The sequence below is a fragment of the Ziziphus jujuba genome, chromosome 5 (genome assembly GCF_031755915.1).
Source record: "Ziziphus jujuba cultivar Dongzao chromosome 5, ASM3175591v1".
In the NCBI taxonomy this organism is placed as follows: Eukaryota; Viridiplantae; Streptophyta; class Magnoliopsida; order Rosales; family Rhamnaceae; genus Ziziphus; species Ziziphus jujuba.
In genome coordinates, this window is record NC_083383.1 from 31728923 (window position 1) to 31737155 (window position 8233).

The 8233-nt window shown below is 31.0% G+C and overlaps 1 long non-coding RNA gene across 4 annotated transcripts; it reads right to left on the reverse strand.

The window, feature by feature from the left end:
• Positions 1 to 3872: 3872 nt before the first annotated feature.
• On the reverse strand, positions 3873 to 6329 carry LOC107405019 (uncharacterized). Of its 4 annotated transcripts, none has more exons than XR_007238679.2 (3): positions 5943 to 6328; positions 4818 to 5707; positions 3873 to 4358 (listed from the first exon to the last, which is right to left on the reverse strand). It is a non-coding gene; the product is annotated as an uncharacterized LOC107405019 (long non-coding RNA). The 4 variants fall into 4 exon arrangements; XR_007238678.2 differs by having other exon boundaries at positions 4818 to 6181; positions 6254 to 6326; XR_007238680.2 differs by having other exon boundaries at positions 4818 to 4937; positions 5082 to 6322.
• Positions 6330 to 8233: the final 1904 nt, after the last annotated feature.

The following is an 8233-nucleotide window of genomic DNA, read 5'->3' on the forward strand; positions in this document are numbered from 1 at the left end:
ATATATTTTTTATTTTTTATTTCTATGAATAATTATTACTATTATTTTAGAAATAATAATTTTATATATCAAATGATGCCGTAACAGTTAATTAGCCTTTTTTTTTTTGCTTTTTTTTTTCGCTTATCAATATTTATATTATATGAATATATTAATTTGTAAACTGTTTTTATTATTATAATAATAATAATAATATAATAATAATAATTATTATTATTATTATTATTGGGAGTAATGGAGGGATTCATGATTATTTTAAGAAACAATGGCTTTTACTAATAGAATTTCCACCAAAATATATTATTTGATTTTATTTAAAAAATTATTTATTTAATTTGAATTAGAATCTAGCCTTTATAATTTTTTTTAAAAATTTGAAAATTGATAAAAATTAATTGAAATTCAAATATTTAACTATTTATATATTTTTAGCATATGATAATCAATTTAAAAACTTATCAAAAGATATTTTAAAGTTATTGAGATTAGAATATAATAAGAGAAATTTTAAAGATTTTTAAAAAGATTAACTATTTTTTTAAAATGAGGTCAAACGTACTGCTATAAAACTATTTTTAAATTCGAAATTATATCATACATATAAAAAAGAATAAAAAGTTAAAAATCAAATATATTTCATATGCCAAGAATACACACATTGGTATTCTTCCTTTTAGTTTTCTTCCACGAAAATAAGATTTTCTTTCTTTCTTTCTTTCTTTTTTTTTTTTGGGCAGGAAAGATTTCCTTCCTTAAAAACTCATTATTTTTCCCTAATTTCACTCAAATTCTACTACTACTTTTGCCTTCTTTTTTTTTTTTTTTTAAAGACAGTTTTTCTTTTTTTTTTTCTACTTGGTTGCTTGTCAAACAAAACCCTAATTAGAATGGGATGTCTTTTTCTCCTATGTTATATATATACACATATAAGTATACATATAATTAACGAGAAACCAGACCTTCAATCAATGTTTCTTTTCCAATTAAATTGAAGAAAATTACTCAAAGGCCAATGGGATTTCCAGTGCATCCTTCCGATCTCCATCTAAGTGCGCACGAAGCCGATCTGCCTCTAATCGATAATGGCACGCCATTCAAAGCCATAAACGAACATCATCTAGTTTACAACCTCATATGCTGTGCCATTGGCTATCTCGTAGCATTATTGAGTTTTTCTTGGTTGTTACAGTTAGTCATTGTTCTTTACATTCCGGAATTGCCTTCGGTCTCACTCGAATCTATGTCTTTCACCGTCGTCAATATTGCCTCTGATATTCAGGTAACATCTAATTTGGAGGTAATTTTTCGGATGGAAAACAATTATATGAATAACAACGTTACTTACTACCATGTTAAGGCTTTGGCTTTCCATATTAAAGAAATCAATATGGGAAGTTTTATGAGACAATCTGATATAGTGGAAGTAAAACAACTCATTGCCAATGCCACCGTCGCTCCATTCAAGCAATATGGAAAAGATGATAAATGGTTGCGGGTTCGAATGGATGGAGTGGTCGTGGATGTGGACGACTATGAGCAGCAAATACATGGGAGATATGGAGTTTCATATCTCACATTTGGATTAAGGGGTTTCATAAGTGCAGAAGGGGGAGGCAAGCCGTTAAAACGTACAAGTAGTATGAGAGCCATATGTGATGGAAAGTTCAAAGTAGTGTTTTCATGGAATGGAGCACCGTCAAAGTGTATACCACAACCGCCCATGGAATGTCAAGTCCATGGACAGTGGCATACCTTGCAGGAGAGGTTTGGGATTGTACTTGTTACCTTGCAAGAGTGGTTTGGGATTGTAATTGTTGTAGGTATGATTTTATTCCATTCTATTTATGTTGGATGTTGGTTTTTTTGTACATATAAGTTATGTCCTCCTTAATTTGAGTTTAATTACATGAACGTTGTGGGTTGTCAATTTAGTTCCGTACATTTTTTAAATTTAAAACTCTGTCATGTTCTCCCTACACTATTAGAAAAGATATATAGATCGAATTGGTGCATCTATTACTATCAATATCTGTTATATTTTTGAATGGATTGATTTTGCCATGTGCAAGAAATGGCATGGCATGACTATTATCAATATCTATTATGATATGCCTTTTCATCAATATCTGCTATATTATCATTGCCATGTCTTGGACCCATTTTGCCACATAAACTATGAATTGAAAAAAAAAAAAAAAAAAAAAAAAAAGCCATTCTCTCTCCCCTACATCTATTAAATAGATCTCCTCATTTTTGGGCTTCTACTGTACTACATCTTAAAGTAATTTATTATAAATTGAATATTGTAATGAAGAAGAGAACGGAAAAATTCTATAACTTAAGAATTTTGTTTTAGAAGAAATTAGCCGAAACTCAAATTGGAGGCCTCGTAGCGTGTTCATTAGTTTGAAAACATCTATTTTGTCGACAACCAATTCTAATTCTCAATCTAATCGAAACCAATTTCAACATTAAATACATTCCGGTCCAATCCCATAATTGTTGATTTTGATTGGATTGGATGGTCGATTTTGTATTGAGTTTAGATTTAGGATTGTAAATTTTGTATTTTAGAATTTTAGAGCCAATGTTTTCTAGAACAATTTTTATACATGAACTTTGTAAAATAAAAATAATAAGTCAGATTTCATATTTTTTGAATTTAAAAATATGTCACGTAATATATTTAAAAATAATTTATAAAATGAAAAATGTAAAATCATGTTTGGCAAAGATTAAAAATAATATATAACTATATGGAAAAAAAAAAAAGTGTTATTGAAGGTGATAAACGTTTTCCGATATTTGTTAATTAAATTTGGTATAAGTCGATATGAAATAAATATTTTTTTAATTTAAAATAATAAATATTATATATTCCTGTTAATATCTTTGTTTCCATAATTTGGCAGATACATGGGACATTTTCTAAATTTATCTATATTTTAGAAAATATTTTCAACTTTTCTTATATTCTATATCTCAAAAATAGTTGATGAACATATTTTTATCCTTTTTCAATTTGTAAAATAAAAATTTATCTTGCGAGATAGTATTATCTAGGCCTTTAAATCCTAGGCAGTTGAAACTTTGAATTTTGGCCTTTTTTCTTCTTTTTTTTTTCTTTTTTTTAACTTTGAAAAATAGCCAAACTTTCTTTTAAACTTTCCCTAACATTTTGTGCCAGGATCCATCCAAAATCCCTTGCTGGAACCCTAGATAAGCGTTGATCCTAGGAATATTTTACTAAACATTCCAATAGAAAATCTAGCAGCATCTCCCCTAAAGATTAGACATGTCACATAATTCGCTACACAAAAAACATACTTCTAAAAACACTATCTTATTCCTCCTACCTTACTACAATATATTTTCACAAATTTCAGCACTTCAAAAACATAAGATTTTTGTTGAACTATAATTCAAACCTTAACAACTATGCTACACACCCGAAATCTATGACATTTAGTTTCTAAATCATGACTGACAGAACAAGTTAGAGATTATTAGGCTCCTTTTTAATCATCAGCATCAACCAAGATTCGGATAGAAAGAGAACATACAACTAAATATATCAGTACTAAATGGAGATTGAAGGTAACAAAAAGAGATCTATCTTGGTGGAACCAAGATGGAGATTGATCTCCTTATCAGTACAAAATGGGATAAGATTGATCAAGTGCTGGGCTGCAGGCTGGTTAAGTGTTTCTAGGACATTTTAACAGTCTATAATCGTTTCAGAAATTTCCTAATCACCTTTAGCTCTCAATTTTATATTGAGATTTTGAGTATAAGGATATTGTAAACACCGAATCAAGCAATAGAAAACAGAAATTAATGGTATTGCCAAAATTCATCTAAAAAAAAAAACATAAAAACACAAGATTTTCACAAATACAATAATATCAAATAAATGTGCAGAAGCTTTCACAATAAATATAACGCTAACTTGAAAATACTCTCTGCAAGCATTTCGCCTTTTGCAACAACTATGTTGTTCTCCAAAAAAAAAAGAAAAGAAAAATCCAGTAGTTATCTTGTATTGCTTGTCAAAGAAACTTATGATCTATTATCTCCAATTTCACACAATGTAAACTCCCAATTTTAAGCATTTTAAGAATCACTATTCCACGAACAAATGGATAGCACTTTGGCTACAGTATAGTTCGATGGCAGAGTAGTGTAAAACGAGAATGAAAGTACCTCATGGCTTCCGAAATGTGACAATTCCAAGCTATAAAAAGCAGGTTTGGAAAAATGCTGATCACGAGAAAGCCTCTGGAACAGCAAGAGAAACCTATCCCTTTATATCCTGCTTTTGCAGAAGCATAAAATGAATGGGCAAGCTTCCAGTACGCCTAGAATTCAAAGTTCAACAAATATCCAAAACTTCAATATGAGAAAAAAACAAAAATTTCCAATTGCAAGGTAAAATCTAGCCCCCAACCCAATTTGAAATTATAATTACATCAATCCTAAATTCAATGAAATATATAGTTTTAGTCCTTGCATTAAAGACACATTTAGCACAATCAAGGTAAATAGTCAGGAATCCGTATCCTCGATTTGTAAACCCAGGTAAGATTTGAAAGGCAATTACTGTTTGGTTGCTGGGAAATTTAAATTAAAAAAAAAAAAGGGTAAAAATTCCTGTTATAATGGAAACAGTCAATTCAGCTCCAGTTCCCCCAAGTTGACACCCCAAAACCCAAGAAATTAAAATATTAGTGAATCTAACATATCAAAAATTAAGAAACCAGTAATAATTTTTGAAAACATTTCCAAGCAAGCAAACAGAAGGAGAAAAGTAGACATACTCGTACAAGAGCTTCTTGATGGTATCACAATGGAATTTGGGGACCAAGAAGGCATCGACTATGCGAATGGCAGACATGGCACTAGTGGCAGGGTCTCCTTATCTATGATCATCAATTCCACTGCCACCCAAAAATACAAATAAACGCATTTTGAATAAGAATTCAAAATACAAAAAATAAATAATTAGAGGATGGCTGAACTTCTTCCAAGAAAGAAAAAAAAAGGTTTTACATAGCAGCTTGAGCTTGTTTGAAAATGCTTACAAAGAGTAATTCAACAGCTGACCTTCTTTTTACATAAATGATATCCCTCGTAACAATGATTTATGTAACAGCTTGAACCTGTCTCAAAATGCTTTTGAGCCAACAATCATGCCATTCCGCCATCCAACACATACCAATAGAAATAACAGTAAATTACCTTCATTGCCTACGTCAACTATGTGATTTTTAATGCCTTAATTTTTATTTTTTTTGGGGGTAAATATTTATGCATTAATTAACTACGCCAATTACGAGCTAGATAAAATACACATTTGAATTCTTATCCACTGTCTCAGGGCCAGAAACAGAGATGATTGTAAACAGTTTCACTTTAAAATATATAGATGAGGACTTCAAGCATAATAATGCATTTATCTTTTTTTATTATTATTTTTTTCTATTTATCAATCCAAATCCATATTTCCCAAACACAATATACGATGGGTTTTATCTCCAATACCGACTGAACAGTATCAATCACACTGTGTAATCTATCCATTTGATCTGCTCCTTCCCAAACGTTAATAATTGGAGTTGTACATTTTCCCATGGCCATGCCTTGATGACATATTTCCATCATTTTCACATCCAAGATAATAACCAGACGTAGACAGACACGAATAGAACTACACAAGATGCAAAATTAGCTCAGCAGAATGAAACACAGAACATGGCATTGAAAATAAGCAAACTATGCTAATAATTGAGAATCCCTAATTTTCCACAAAATATCATCCTTTAAAACCCCAAACAACACAGTAAATTTGAAAATCCACAGAAGCTTGCAATGTATCGAAACAGAGCTCACTTGAAACTGTGAACTCTATATAAATGCACAAGAGAGAAAAAGAGAAAGAGGACCTTGAAATCGCGGTAATTGATGATTATTTTGCCGCTGCCTTCTTGGCCCTTTTTTTGGCAACCGGTGCCGATAATCGTTTGGGCTTCGAGTCTCGATTTCCATACAACGAGAGGAGAAATTCTGGGCTGACGGAGATGGACTTTGAGCGGGGAAAGGAAAGGCCGTTTGGTTTGTGAGAAACATGAGAGAAAAGAGAGGCAACTGAAACAGTCATCCTCTAAACGTTCTCTCTGTGGAACTGTGAGCTCCAAGTAAAAAAATAAAATAAAATAAAATGACCAAAGAAATTACAAGGAAATTGGTGCTCGACCTGGTCCAGTAGTAGATTGATGCCATGGGGACGGGAGGATAACTTTATTATTTGATAAGATAAAATATGAAAGAGACATTGGCAGGGAGAGCTAAAGGGAAATTTTTAGAATTAAATCAATTTTGTGTGTGTGTGTGTGTTTTATTTATTTTTTTTTTATTTTTTTTTCTTTTTCAGTTTATTTTGTATACTAAATTTTAAAATATAGTATCATTTATCAAAATTTCCTTTTTTCTTTGGTGAATATTTAATCAAATTTTCATTTGGGGGGAAGTTGGTTTCATTTTTTTTTTAATGGATTTTATGCAAAGTTTAGCTACAACAGTGACTTATTAGAAGCTAATTTCTTAGAAATTTAAAGGGATTGGCTGCATACTTCAGCTGTTCTTAGTGTTCTCATTTTTTTTTTTTGGTAGTGATATTTGTTGTGCATATAGTGGGGTTTTTTTTCCTTTTTTTTATTTTTCTATCATCCATATAATTATTTTATTTGTCACACTAATATCTTAAAATTTTTATCACAGAACTTAGATAACTACCCTCCATCTTAACCCCCAAAAAAAAAAAAAGAAAAGAAAAAAGAAAAGGCAATTGAATTTATTGCCTATATACCTACATAAATGCCAGAATCATGTACTCATATATCCAAAATTTGAAGAATCCAATAATAGTATAACTTAATAAGCTAGCAGGTTCTAAAATTATCAATAAACAAACGGAAAGAAACAGAAAAGAAAAGCATAAACAAAAAGCAACAGATTCTAAAAGTTTAGTAATAAACTGGCTCCAATCAAGCAGTTCTAAAAAATATTCGCATATCAAATGTAGCTTCAAGGCCATACGAATGTTGACATAAATCTTCTCCTCCACAACACAAATTTAGGGTGCTTTTACACAAAGCAAGCAGTTGAAAAAGCCAATATATCTTATGCAAAATGATTGTGGCAACAAAAAGCTCACCACAGGGATACACTTGGACTAGTATGCAAAATACCAATCAAAAGCAAATCTATGTTAGCTTGAACTTCTATTTAAAAAAAAAAATAGTGTTAGCCTAGACTAAAGCCAATATTCGAGTTAATTTTGGAACTATTATGGTAGCCTACACTTCAATGTTACATAGCCTAAGCTTTTTGATGTGGAAGGTGTAGAGTTGAAGAGATATAGAGATTAAATTTGGCTAATAAAACGATGTAATAAGATATGATAAATTTAATTGATTGAAATTGAACCAATTAAACTGACCTCTGCCTTCGATCGATTTCATTGCTTTTGCAAGGTATTATCAAAAGCTGACAATGACAGAAGAAATTCATTACTGCAAACATAATACGACATGTATCAATATAACCTGAATTAAGTCAAAAAACGACCCTATCCTTATGTGAATTAAGAAGGCTTCCATATAATATAAAAATTTTGGCATTTTTTAAAAGGTTACAAATTAAAGGTTGTAATTACCCTCGGAATCTGGTTGTTTGCCAGCCTGGGCGAGTTTGCAAATTTTGTTGTTATACCTTTTCCAGATTGGTTCTCTGTTTTAAAGGTGCTAGCAGGAGTTTCAATTGAGAGATTAATTGATGTATACAGCCTTGGACCTCGTCCATCAATTAACAGCCCACTATCACCGGAGCCCAATAGCATTTGCACTAATTTACACATATATAACTTTTGTTTGGGCTTAAATGTTGTTTCATTCTGATGCTTTGAACGGTGCCGTTTCTAAAGCCTTCGCCTCTGGGTGACGTCACAGCAGCGACGGATGTGAGCGTGAGAGAATAGACTTTGTTTGCTTCCATTGTGAATATCCAGTTCGAATTCTAGATTGTTCTTCGAGAGAAAATTTCAAAGTTGAAAAGTTAGAGCTCGAATTCTCAAACATTTTGGATTTCTACACCATCAATAATTTTAAAAGTGAAGGTTCTCTTGAACTCTTATATTTTATGTATGTATTGATATAATTTAATCTATATATGTATG